The sequence below is a fragment of the Hyperolius riggenbachi genome, chromosome 1, assembly GCF_040937935.1.
Source record: "Hyperolius riggenbachi isolate aHypRig1 chromosome 1, aHypRig1.pri, whole genome shotgun sequence".
Classification (NCBI taxonomy): domain Eukaryota; kingdom Metazoa; phylum Chordata; class Amphibia; order Anura; family Hyperoliidae; genus Hyperolius; species Hyperolius riggenbachi.
This window is the reverse complement of record NC_090646.1, coordinates 419,539,741-419,553,539: the sequence shown is the minus strand read 5'-3', so window position 1 is coordinate 419,553,539 and position 13,799 is coordinate 419,539,741.

Below are 13,799 nucleotides of genomic sequence, written 5' to 3'. Positions count from 1 at the left end.
AGTGTACAAATAATACAAAGAATATGAAGTCATATCATTTAAAGCAATGTGCTCGACCATAGATACAACCTTGCAGGAAATGTAACTATCCAGTTATTAGTAACATCTATTGAATGACAGAATCGTTCTGAAATTGCCACAATATTATATATTCTATAACCATTAACAATCAACATTCAGTTTCAATCAGTATTCCCACATAGAACTGTACACCAGGACAGGCAGATGAATAAGTATTATGCATCAACTCATATTTTATCACATATCTAAAAGCTATGCTATGCATTAAGCCATATGTAGAAATTGCCTTCAATTCACGAAGCATTCGATAATGCAGAAACAGCAGATTTTACTTCTTGCCAATTCTAATTCACTAAGACTGTTACCGCATTGAAATTTAAAATTATCGTTTAGTAAGGTAAACTACTGACTTTTGTGGTAAATACTTCAATAAATGTCAAAGATTAGAGCATTTGGTGAAACAAGTAAAATGTCCGGTATTTTATGACCAGCCTGGACCTGCCAATAGCTAACAATCTAAATGCGGTAAAATTGACAAAGGAAACAGCCAGCAATTCTAAATGCACTACCCCAATTTAAGTCAATGGAGTAGAGCACACAGGAGCGATTTTCTAAAATCACAATTGCGGGTCCTGCAGCATTTTTGAAGCAATTTCGTAGAGGAAAGCAAGGGCCCAAAATCACTTACCTCTAAATTGCTCCGGAAACACTTTGTTTTAAGTTGCAAAATCACTCTCAGCGTTTTGAGAGTGATTTTCCAATCACAAGTGGGTGCCCAGCCTTAAGGTGCGTACACACATGCGACTATAGTCGTTTGAAACGATCGTTCCTCGATCATTTCAAACGACGATCGTTTGAAAAAAAGCAGCCAACGACTATTAAGTCTAACGACGGACGAACTAGATCGTTCAAAACGAACTATCTAGCTTGGCGGATTTTTCCCAACGACGATCATTTGCAAAAGTAGCACATCGTTGGAAACGGTCGTTCGTACTAGGCTTGACATGCGCATTTCACTATTTCTACACGGAACTTTTCATTTTTATGCGCAAGCGCAATAGTTGCTTTATGTGATGTAACGTTCGTTTTAACGATCAGATCGTTACACACCTTTTAAAACTAACTTTACTTAGGTCATTCTTTCTTCAATTAAAAGTTCATTCGCCGTTCATAACGAACGATCGTTGTCGCATGTGTGTACGTAGCATTAGAGCCATGAACATGTAATTACCCTACCATTACTCCCAACCCTATTGTGTGCTCTTTACCTTCCAAAAACCACTGCTCTTTTGCTTTTTCCAGCACATCATCTCCAACAAATCTTGCTGTCTGCTCCACCCTCTCTCTGTTCTCCTGTCACTCACATTTTAACCCCTTCCACCACTGCCACAACCACATCTTCTACTGCCATCCAAAATATTTTAAGGACATGTACTCTACTCATCTGTCCTGCTAATTTCTCTTAATTTACAAATACAAATAATGGCGTTACAACATGAATACAGAAAAAACAGAGAAAGCTGGAACTGCGAAAAAAAGAAGAGTTATGCTTTCACAAATATAAGCCACAATAAAACACAATGGGCATGATCCACAAAGCGTTTTCACCTGTTTTCCTCTGTTTTCACCTTATCTATGTTGTATTTTTAAGCTTCCAAAAGAGCAAAAATATTATATAATTAAGGTAAGGAAAATAATATTGAAATGAAATTTATCAGGAACAACTTACTTTGAGTGATTATTTTGCTTTTAAATGCGCTGAAAGTTTATTTTTTTATCAATTAGGTGATTGTGAGAAAACGCGGAAAAGCCGCCGCAAGTATTCAGAGTAAGGCGGCTGATTCCGCGTTCGGCATGACAGCTTGCGCGCATGGCCCTGCATCCACTAGCCTGACGGAACGCGGAGAAGCCGCATGCACAGTGAACAAGGCGGCGGATTCCGCGTCCGACGCGGAGGTTTGCACGCATGGGGATGCCACTAACAGTATGGCTGAACGCGGGGAAACTGCCGCATGCTCTGACAGCGGTGCGACTGGCCCCGCGTTCCAACCAACAGACGCATCCCTCACCTGCCCCTCGCATATCCCATTGGCCTCAATCCCTGCCAATACACACAGGCCCGCCCATGACATTCGTCGACTGGTGGCAGCCTAGTCCATTACACACGCCCCTCCTTCCCTCCCTCGCTCCTGATCCGAAAATCAACCTATTATCCAATTTGTCTCCCTACATAAACGCCACACGCAGATGTTACAGCACAGAGGTGCAAAGTTATCCATAGACTCAGAGCTGGTAAGTGCGACCATCATTTTTTTCTCATGCCTGTCTTTTTCCTTAATTATTGCCAGATCCTTTTTAATACTATGGGTGTTCACTTATGTTAGTATTTACGGTTATAAGCTGCTCTTACAATCCGCACCATCCCCAATCCTCCTGGTTAACTATCTCACGGGGCGCATATCTCCAATAGCTTGTCCTTAGTCTAGCTATTTAGACCCACCCCTGCTAGCACCTCTCCATCCCCTTGTCTCAACCCACCACTTTGCCCTCTTTGCCCACTCCCCCCACATATATTTTGCCCCCTCCCATACCATCCACTCCTCCATATATACCATTGTATTAGTTTATGCACCAAAATGAAAAAGTTTTTACTTTGCTACCCTTTTATGCACAGCTCCCTGATATGCTTTACATTTCTGTCATTTTTTAGTGAGATACTCCGTTCGTTTATTGCCTGATGAAGCGGGATGTTTGCCCGTGAAACGCGTTGCACTTTTATATAGGAGTATGTGAATAAATTATTTTTTCTACAATCAACAGCTATTTTGGTCTGTTTGTGTGTGGACGGTCCACCACCGCCACCTAAACCATTTTAAACCTTTTATCTCGTTTTATCCTACTGGCGCCTCTGTATCCTTGCATATTAAGTTGTCCACCCTTGGTGGAAGGGTGATATACCCTCCTTTCTTCTATCTACAGAGAGCGACATCTTAGTTCTGAGTGGGGTCAGGCCTAATCTCCCCACCTGCATATACAGTGGTTGCCTTAGAGCAACCCAGGTTTGTAAGTATAATACTTACGTTTTACATTTTCTCTATTTTCACAACATACTACACTATATTGGGCTCTCGGTCTCCCTTTTCTCATATACTGGGTGCTGGTCATTTCTCTGGTGTCTGGCGTTGTGATCACTACGTGGTAGCACTCAGACCTTGTCAGTATCTGTGATATATCTGTGTTATTATCTAGACCAGTTCCTGGGTGTTGATGATCAAGGACCTCACACCTCAGTCTAGGGAAAACTGTATATTATCTGTGTTATTATCTAGACCAGTTCCTAGGTGTTGATGATCAGGGACCTCACACCTCAGACTAGGAATTAGGTTACCATCTAGTTGTACTTAGACCAGTTCCAGGGTGTTGATGATCAAGGAGCTCACACCCAAGATTAGACATTGTTGATTATTTGTTATGACCTTCTGCTTTCCTGACTACTCTTCTGATCTCTGATTAGGTACCTCGCTATATCTGATACTCTGTTACTGAACTCTGCTTGTCTTAGGATTCCGCATCTGTCTCCTGTCTCTGTCCCTGATCTGTCTGTCTGTTGCCGACCCAGCTTGCCCGACCTCGAGAGCTATCTCCTCAGTCAAGAGATAGCTCACAGACCTGGGGGTGACACCCTTCTCTGGTGTTACTCACACTCTGTCCTTCCTCCTCTTAGCCTGACCCCTCCCTTGGGAGAGTCTCAAGCTTGCGGAAGGAACGTGTTACTGTGCAGTACTCCTTACTGCTGGGCACCTGCTCCTCAGGTGCAATCCTCAAAGTATTCCTGTTGCACCAAGCACTCGTATTACCCTGGTGTCCAGAGGTTAGTGATATACAGTGGTGTGAAAAACTATTTGCCCCCTTCCTGATTTCTTATTCTTTTGCATGTTTGTCACACTTAAATGTTTCTGCTCATCAAAAAACGTTAACTATTACTCAAAGATAACATAACTGAACACAAAATGCAGTTTTAAATGATGGTTTTTATTATTTAGTGAGAAAAAAAACTCAAAACCTACATGGGGCTGTGTGAAAAAGAAATTGCCCCCTGAACCTAATAACTGTTTGGGCCACCCTTAGCAGCAATAACTGCAATCAAGCATTTGCGATAACTTGCAACGAGTCTTTTACAGCGCTCTGGAGGAATTTTGGCCCACTCATCTTTGCAGAATTGTTGTAATTCAGCTTTATTTGAGGGTTTTCCAGCATGAACCGCCTTTTTAAGGTTATGCCACAACATCTCAATAGGATTCAGGTCAGGACTTTGACTAGGCCACTCCAAAGTCTTCATTTTGTTTTTCTTCAGCCATTCAGAGGTGGATTTGCTGGTGTGTTTTGGGTCATTGTCCTGCTGCAGCACCCAAGATCGCTTCAGCTTGAGCTGACGAACAGATTGCCGGACATTCTCATTCAGGATTTTTTGGTAGACAGTAGAATTCATGGTTCAATCTATCACAGCAAGCCTTCCAGGTCCTGAAGCAGCAAAACAACCCCAAACCATCACAATACCACCACCATATTTTACTGTTGGTATGATGTTCTTTTGCTGAAATGCTGTGTTACTTCTACGCCAGATGTAACGGGACACACACCTTCCAAAAAGTTCAACTTTTGTCTCGTCGGTCCATAAGGTATTTTCCCCAAAGTCTTGGCAATCATTGAGATGTTTTTTTAGCAAAATTGAGATGAGCCTTAATGTTCTTTTTGCTTAAAAGTGGTTTGCGCCTTGGATATCTGCCATGCAGGCCGTTTTTGCCCAGTATCTTTCTTATGGTGGAGTCGTGAACTCTGACCTTAATTGAGGCAAGTGAGGCCTGCAGTTCTTTAGATGTTGTCCTGGGGTCTTTTGTGGCCTCTCGGATGAGTTTTCTCTGCGCTCTTGGGGTAATATTGGTCGGCCGGCCACTCCTGGGAAGGTTCATCACTGTTCCATGTTTTTGCCATTTGTGGATAATGGCTCTCACTGTGGTTTGCTGGAGTCCCAAAGCTTTAGAAATGACTTTATAACCTTTACCAGACTGATAGATCTCAATTACAGTACTTTTGTTCTCATTTGTTCCTGAATTTCTTTGGATCTTGGCATGATGTCTAGCTTTTGAGGTGCTTTTGGTCTTCTTCTCTGTGTCAGATAGCTCCTATTTAAGTGATTTCTTGATTGAAACAGGTGTGGCAGTAATCAGGCCTGGGGGTGACTACAGAAATTGAACTCAGGTGTGATAAACCACAGTTAAGTTATTTTTTAACAAATGGGGCAATCACTTTTTCACACAGGGCCATGTAGATTTGGAGTTTTTTTTCTCACTAAATACTAAAAACCATCATTTAAAACTGCATTTTGTGTTCAATTATGTTATCTTTGACTAATAGGTAACGGTTTTTGATGAGCAGAAACATTTAAGTGTGACAAACATGCAAAAGAATAAGAAATCAGGAAGGGGGCAAATAGTTTTTCACACCACTGTATCTGATTATCGGTGATACTGCAGATCATCTATAATCGGGTATATATCTGTATTCTCTGTGATACTGCAGATCACCGGTAATCAGATCCTCTCTGTGTTACACCGATCGTTACAGTGATACATAAGTCATTTACGAGACGTTTTGTGAATAAAGCCCAATCCAGTTATGGCAACATATTGCGATGCTGCACTTAGTTTAGCTTAAACATTAATATTGTTGCATATTTTCCAACACCCTAACTCAGCAGCGAAAGGTTTAAACTGATTAAATTTGTTTGCAATCATGTCCTCAGTAGGACAGTGCTACAAGTCAATGTTATCCATTTACAGCCAATTGTTTTTCTCCCTGCTGGTAATTCTGTGAGTTTCCAGGTATGGTTGTCATGTAGAGATTTAATTTCTTCTTCTGCGTATTTTATCAATTTATTGGCTTCCTCTTCTGGAAGTTGAGATATGGCTCCGGCACATGTAGGCTGACATATGCTATTTGCATTGCTGTTATATTAAAGATGACTTGACTTTGTCCTCTCTTGTTTATCAGCTTACTGCAGTGTTACAGTTTTATATGCTCACTTGTAAAATTTAGCCTATATTTCAACAGGTTCTGGTGAAGAATTTCCAGTAAACCATAGAATTTCCCCTATTTCCACAAAAGAGAAAATGTGTTTTTTTTTTTTAGGTGAAACAATATTAAAATAAGTTTGTGGTTTTCTTCAGACACACCTCAGAGGTTATGAGACCTCTGGGCAGAGAGCTCCCCATCTCCTTCATGCTGCAGCAGCCTTTATCACACAGACCCAAATCAGGACATGCTCAGGAAAACACTTATGTGTTTCACAGTTTCAGTTCACAAAGTTGTGCTCGCTCATTTCGTCTCTCTTTGGCCATCCTGAACTCTTCCCAGTCCTCAATTACTGAACTACTGCTTGTCCACTCTGCCGAGTGAGCAGCCATTGCTAGTGGTGGAAATGCATCTGTAGCAGCTGATAAGGTTTATCAGATGGCTTGAGAGGTACCAGATCACCCTTAAAGTGGATATGAGACAAACTTTGCTGCCTTAATTTTTCTGCCACTTGCATATTGTTTATAGGGCATCCCCCCCCCCCAAATACTTTTTAAAAATTGTATTTATTAAGTAATTGTATGTAAATGAAGGTAACCCCACCCTCAGCTCCCTCATCGTCTAGGCATTCTGACTCCCATGCTGCAAGTGCTCAAGGTAGCTCAGCCTGGGGAGGAGGAGGCTGAAGCATGCACAGGATTTCAGAGGCAAGTGGGTTGAGAGGGCAGGAGAGAGAGAAGGCGAGGGGAGTTTTCACAGGCTGAGGGGTGGAGATACAGAGCAGATTGGCTGTGCAATGATGAGAAGCAGGATATGGCTGCTCTCATTTGATCACTAGAAGAAATAATCATATACTGTTGAAGCTGTTTGCAGCTAGATTTACTGTGTAAATCATTCAACTTTAGGTAAGATATATATAGACAAGTTACTTGCTGTAGTTAGTTTTTCATCGGGGATCCACTTTAAACATCAGGTAGCCTCCTGGTTTTCAACAAGCTTACAGTTGTTGATGTTTCTATAAGCTTGTTTTAACCCTCTTAACCCTCCTGGCGGTCTATTAAAAACTGCCAGGGGGCAGCGCTGCCTTTTTTTTTTTTAAATCATGTAGCGAGCCTAGGGCTCGCTACATGATAGCCGCTGCTCAGCGGCATCCCCCCAGCCCCTCCGATCACCTCCGGCGATAGGTGATCAGGAAATCCCGTTCAAAGAACGGGATTTCCTGGAGGGCTTCCCCCGTCGCCATGGCGACGGGGCGGGATGATGTCACCGACGTCATGGACGTCGTGACGTCTAAGGGAGACCCGATCCACCCCTTAGCGCTGCCTGGCGCTGATAGGCCAGGCAGCGCAGGGGTCTGGGGGGGGCTCTGCGGCAGCGTGGATAGCGGCGAATCGGCGCGGGGCGGCGGCGATCGGTGTGCTGACGCAGCTAGCAAAGTGCTAGCTGCGTTCAGCAAACAAAAAAATTACGCAGATCGACCCAGCAGGGCCTGAGAAAACCTCCTGCCCGGCTTACCTCGAACTACGTTCGGGGTTACCGCCAGGAAGATTAACAGCTTTGATGATATGTATTTCACTGTTAATAAAGAGTACCATCTTGCTAAGTATCTAATCCATGGAATCTAAATTAAAACTTTTATAGGGCCCGTGACATTATGTGAAACCCTCTTCACCTCCATTTTAATGACTCATAACTAGATGACATATACCACATGTAACCATTATGACCCTTCCTTTATTCCTTAGCTGGCTGCAGACAAAGTGGTATTGCAGTGGGGGTTATTAGCCCTGACAGCTATTTTGCGGTAACCCACTTCCTCAGGGGTCAATCATACACTTTGTCTGATTGGTCTCTAAGGAAGCGGGTTACCACAAAACGGTTGTCAGGCCTATTCCCCCATTGAATTGCCACCTTGTCTGTACCCAGGAAAGGAATAAAGGGGCTTTTATGGACAGTGTTGTGCCTTGGTCTGCTCTCTGCTTATCCGATTGATCACTGCGTTCCTTACACCTGCCTACACCTTTCCTTTTCCTACCAGCATCTAGTGCCGGGCTTTTCGTATACTTGAAAGACATCACGTTATATTTGTCACTGTAATTACTATGTATACCAATTTTATGTACCAATGTCTATGTTTTGTTTATACCACCGCTTGTATTTTCACTGTATGTACCACATGTTTGTTCTTACTCTGTACAGCACCACATAATATGTTGGTATTTTATAAAATAATAATAATAATAATAAATATAATAATATCTGTGACTGCCCAGCAGTACCACCTTCCCAGTATTGCAATTCCTTTGCAGTGCCATCCTCTCCCTGCAGTAATGTTATGTCCACCCAACAGTGCCATTCCTCACCTTCCCGCAATGCAACTTATAATGCCACTCCCCTTCTTCTGTATATTCATGAGACTCCTCCTCCCCCAGTATTTTCCCCTTCTCTGCCACCTGCAAAAAAAGTTAATGCATGGAAGCACAAGAAGCTCGTGTAACATGGGTGTAAAAAGAGAGAAAGCAAGGCAAACAGGATGAGAGATCCAGTATTTGCCACGACAGGTGAATATAAAATGTATTTATGTGCTTTCCCCATACAAACTCTGCAGGACTAAGTAAGAGTGGCTACTGGGTTAATACTGGAGGGAGAGCCTGTATACAAAAATGGGCCTTCTCTTGCCCAGCCCCGCCAGTGGCAGTGGGGCTGGGCCAGAGAAGGCCAGTTCTATTGGTAATTCTGTCCTGAGTTTTAACAGCAGCAGCCCTCAGCTATAGTTGCTGATCATAGACAGAGAAAGACCCCACAGGTATGAGGGTCCACCTATGCTCTATTCGCCAATTATTAACATCCTCACCAGTGGCTATTGCTTCTCTCTTCTTGCAAAGCACCATGCCCTCTTTTGGTGGGTATGGGAACAATTTGGTCACCTGCTGGCTCAGTGGGGTGCTCAGCAATTAGTGCTGGAGTGATCAGCTTAGCTCCCTTTCCTGAGCTAACATGTACAGAGGTCTCTTAATACCCCTTACACATTTGCCCAGTGGACTCATTAAACCGCAATTTGTTGTATTAACTGGCTAGAATGTTTCAGGGTTCTTCCTGGGGACCCTCTCTTGCTTCATGCTTGTTTGTAGTTTGGTTCCTGTCCTGTTGATTGCAGTTTTGTATCATGTTTGCAAAGTCCTGGTGGGAGGTCCATAGTTTCTGAGCTTTTCTGCTCAACTGACTTTACAAGGGCAGAGTTGTTACTATATTAACCTCTACACCCCCCGAGTCTCCCCTCTTGGCAGTTGGGGAAGTGCCCCTAACCCCCCTATTGGTAGGTCTCACGAGATCCCTACCACAAAACAAAAGCAGCAATCCCAGTCCCTAAACACTTTATTGTACAGTTGTACAGAGGCGCCAAAAGTATAAAAGTTGGATAAAATGTTTTCAAAACATTTTATCCTACTTTTATACTTTTGGCACCTCTGTACAACTGTACAAGTGTGTCCACCCCTGGTGAAGGGGACTTGGCTCCCTTTTTTCCGATCTATAGAGAGCGACTTCTTAATCCTGAGTGGGGACAGGTCTAATACTCCCCACCTTCCTTCAAAGTGGTTGCCTGATATGGTAACCCAGATTTGTGAGTATAACATTATACCTCTCCTTCTATACCCATAAGTTACAGTGCATACTACACTATATTGGGCTCTCGGTGTTCCCCCTCCTTACCCTAAACACTTTACTTCCCTCACTAGGGGATACTCCTATTACTCCTCTTCACATAGATCCTATTGCCGCACAGACACAGTACTGCTCTCATCCACACTTATTCTCAACCTATCCTTTTCATTTCATGTTGTCAGTTCCTGGTTTGAACATGATCTGGTCTGGACAATGTACTCCCCTTGTCTGTCTGCCCTGGAGACTCAATCGAAGCTTATTGATTGACCAGGGCACTTGTACAGATCTAAAGGAACAGCTCCTTCAATCATTTCAACAAAGTAACATAAAAGGCATTAAGCTTGATCGTCTCTGGCCACTATTAGAGGGCATCTAAAAAAACTGGCGTCCCAGCATAAGAGGGCTAAAACAGAGCAACAAAAAAGTCTTGAGCATCAGCTTGCTAGACTGAAGTCATGCCACTAATCCATCCCTATACCTAATTAAGCAAAATTACTGATGGCTGCGTACTACAGCTTTCAAGACACTGATGTGATTAATGTGTGAACTTTGCCAGTTTGGTGCTGCTCAATGTGCCATGCTTTACAACACTTGCTGCTAACTCTGCATGTGAAAGTTTGCTGAAGGCTGCTGAGAACGCCAAAAGGGTGGCGTTTTTTGATTCTGCTTCGCAATCATGCCTTCATACTGAATCACATGTTGACTGTTACTAATGGCAACTGCAGCTGCTTTTGTGGCAATGTGCTAACTCTACATGTGGAAGTTTGCTAAAGGCTGCTGAGGACTCCAAAAGGGTGGCGTTTGTTGCTTCTGCTTCACAATCATGCCTTCATACTGAATCACATGTTGATTGTAAGTAACTAATGGAAACTACAACTGCTTTTGTGGCAATGTGCTGAAGATTTCTTTGCTGTATGTGGACTAATAGCATATATAAAGTCGTTTTCTGTTTCTGCATACATGATTATGTGGCTGGGAGTTGAACTTGATGATTGAACAAACCTACACCTCTTTTCTGAATTAACTATTGCACAATTGTTGTGGATGAACAATTTTTTCTTCCAATAGTTTTTTTGAGAGACTATTTCTCAACAAATATCTACAATCATATGACATGCTGAACTGATATATTTTTTATAGTTTTTTGGGCTGCGCAGTCTTAGCCAGCTTATGTTTACTGGATTCATGTGAATTAATCAGATGTATGTTGTGGGTTTATGGGTCCCTACTGGGTTTGGTAATGGGGGTTTAGGGGGGCAGTGAGCCCATATGTGATTTTAAATATTTTTTTGTTATGCAATTAATAAAAGTTTTGTATTTTCATTAATCGGTTGCATTTGTATTCGATCAGAACACACCCCTTCTCCTCTTTATCTCACATTTTTTGATATAACTAATTAAACATATTCAGGATGTTTCCACGCCTTTTTGCCAGATTGACATCATACTATCTTTCAGTACAGAGAAAGCGATCCAATGGACTTAATCTAACATATATATAAACAATACAATACAATAAACCTAACATTTGGCTGGCAAGGAAGCTGAGCATCACCCATAACTTTTTTCAAATACTCGCTAATGATGGTACAACAACCTCAGACCCTGTAAAAAATCACCAGCAATTTCTACACTACTACTAGACCCTTTATTATCAGGATAAGAACTCTGAACAGCTCCCTGATATTCACTACTTCCTGAACTCTATCACCACCCCTTACCTCTGTCCTGATAAAGCAGCAACCCTTAGCCTGTCTCACCAAAATGGAACTATTTGCTGCCATCAAAAAATGTAAAAATGGCATGGCACCAGGGCCTGATAGCCTGGCGGCTTTATATTATAAGAAGTTCTGTACTACATTGTCCCCACATCTCATCAATCTTTATAACTCCTTGTTAAGAGGTAGGGCTCCTGCCCTTGGGTATCTCCAGTCCACCATAGTGGTTATTCCAAAACCTAAGAGAGATCTGTTGGATGTGAAAAATTGTAGACCGATCTCTCTATTAAAAATTTATTATAAGCTCTTCACCTCTACCCTGGTCGCTAGGTTAAATAAGCTCCAAAGTACAAAAGACAAGCCAGGCAAGATTGATAAAATGACACCTCTTTACTTTGGATTCCTTCACATAAACAACCATTCAAATTTCTGTGACAACAGTAATTCCAGAACAACTTCAGGCAGATACAGTGGCGTAGCTAAGGAGCTGTGGGCCCCGATGCAAGTTTTACAATGGGGCCCCCCAAGCACTCTATACCTAACAATTGATACCAAAACCTGCCAATGGCAACTACAGTGTCAGAGGTGCAAGAAGGGGATGGGGAACAGTTTGTTAATGATTACCACTATTCAAAGTATCTATAGAAGTTATTATTATGAGCATAGGACCAATAGAAAGCTAATACTGTAGTTGAGGGAAGGCCCTTTGGGGCCCCTCTGGCTCAAGGGCCCTGATGCAGTCACAACCTCTGCAACCCCTATTGCTACGCCCCTGTGTAGATAGCAAATTCCTTTTTTTGTTGCTGTAAAGGTGTGGAGCTAGGCAGTGCAACATCCACTTATACTTGTGCGTCTAAGAGGTGTGGAGATAGATGGCAGTGTGCAGGGACGGCATCTGTTCCATTCCCACCAGGTGTCACAGCTACCTAACATCTCTTTCATCTGCAATCAGTATGCCTCATCAGAGGTGTTCACAGTGTTAAATAAGGCCCTGAACCCACTTACACACAGGGACAAAGTGGGCTTTGTCCCTTTTTGTCAGGCACCCGATAACATCTGGACTTAATCCATGTAGTCAGAAAATGGAAGGAGCCAATAGCATTTGTTTGATTGATTGATATGGAAAAAGCTTTGGACACCATTACCTGGCTCTGCATAATGGTGGCACTGGGGAAGTCGGGTATGCGGGGTTTCCTTAAAACAGTTAAATGCTTATATTCAGTCCCTTCTGCCACCCTAAAACCCACATCCCCTTCTCCCATATTATTTCCAATCTAGTGGGGACCTGACATGGATGCCCTTTTTCTCCTGTGAATTTTGCACTGGTCATTGGGCCCCTTACTGATTGTATGTGAATTTCCCCTGGTATTAAAATTATTCAATTAGCAGATAAAGAGTGTAAAGCTAATCTCTTGCCGATGACCTCCTACTTACTCTAACCACTCCACAAACATCCATCCCAAATTTACTGACTCTACTTAACCCCCAGAGACCCAAATATAGAAAAAAACTTCAAAAAAATGTTTCAACCTTTTACATGTTGTTATAGGAGGCTTGTGATGCCTAAATCAGTGTTTTTTTTTTATTTTGACATTTTAGTAACTTTTTGGGAGGATTTTGTAAAATTGCAACGCTGGGCTTGTAGAGTAGCAGAAGTTCAATAGTATCACTCACACTCTGAACACATGTAAGGAACAATTAAGTTATTTTTTACTTTACAGTTTATAAAGACCCACATAAGTTCATGTATATGCACAACAACAACAGTATAATAAAGAAAAAAATTAATTTTTATTATCAATTTAATACAAAAAATGAGTATCATATAAAAAAAACACTGGATCCAGACTATGGCCTCGATTCATCAAGTGTTACCGAACGCTTTCCAAATGCTTTATCAAGCGTTCGGTAATTTAGCGCAAGCATGTAGCGGAAGTTAGTATTCATGAATGACATCGCAGGTCAATATCGTGCGTGCAGTAATTGTGCGGTAAATTTTCCGAAACTAGTATTCAAGAAGCAGAAAGGGGGCATGTCAGGGCGGTAAATTCCAAGTGCAATATCGCCTGCACTGCCCTGTCGTTATTTATGTTTCTGCTGTCAGTGTATTTAACAGGAACCTGTACTGAGTAAAATTATTTAAAATAAGCACATGACGTAGCTGCAAATGAATATTACATCCTTACCTTTCCTCTCAGAAGCTCACCGTTTTCTTCTTATAGTGATCCCTTCCAGTTCTAACAAGATTGTCAGGACTGAAATATACCAGTTGTTGTCAGTTATATATCAGTTATATATCAGCTGGTGTCAGTTACAACTAAATGT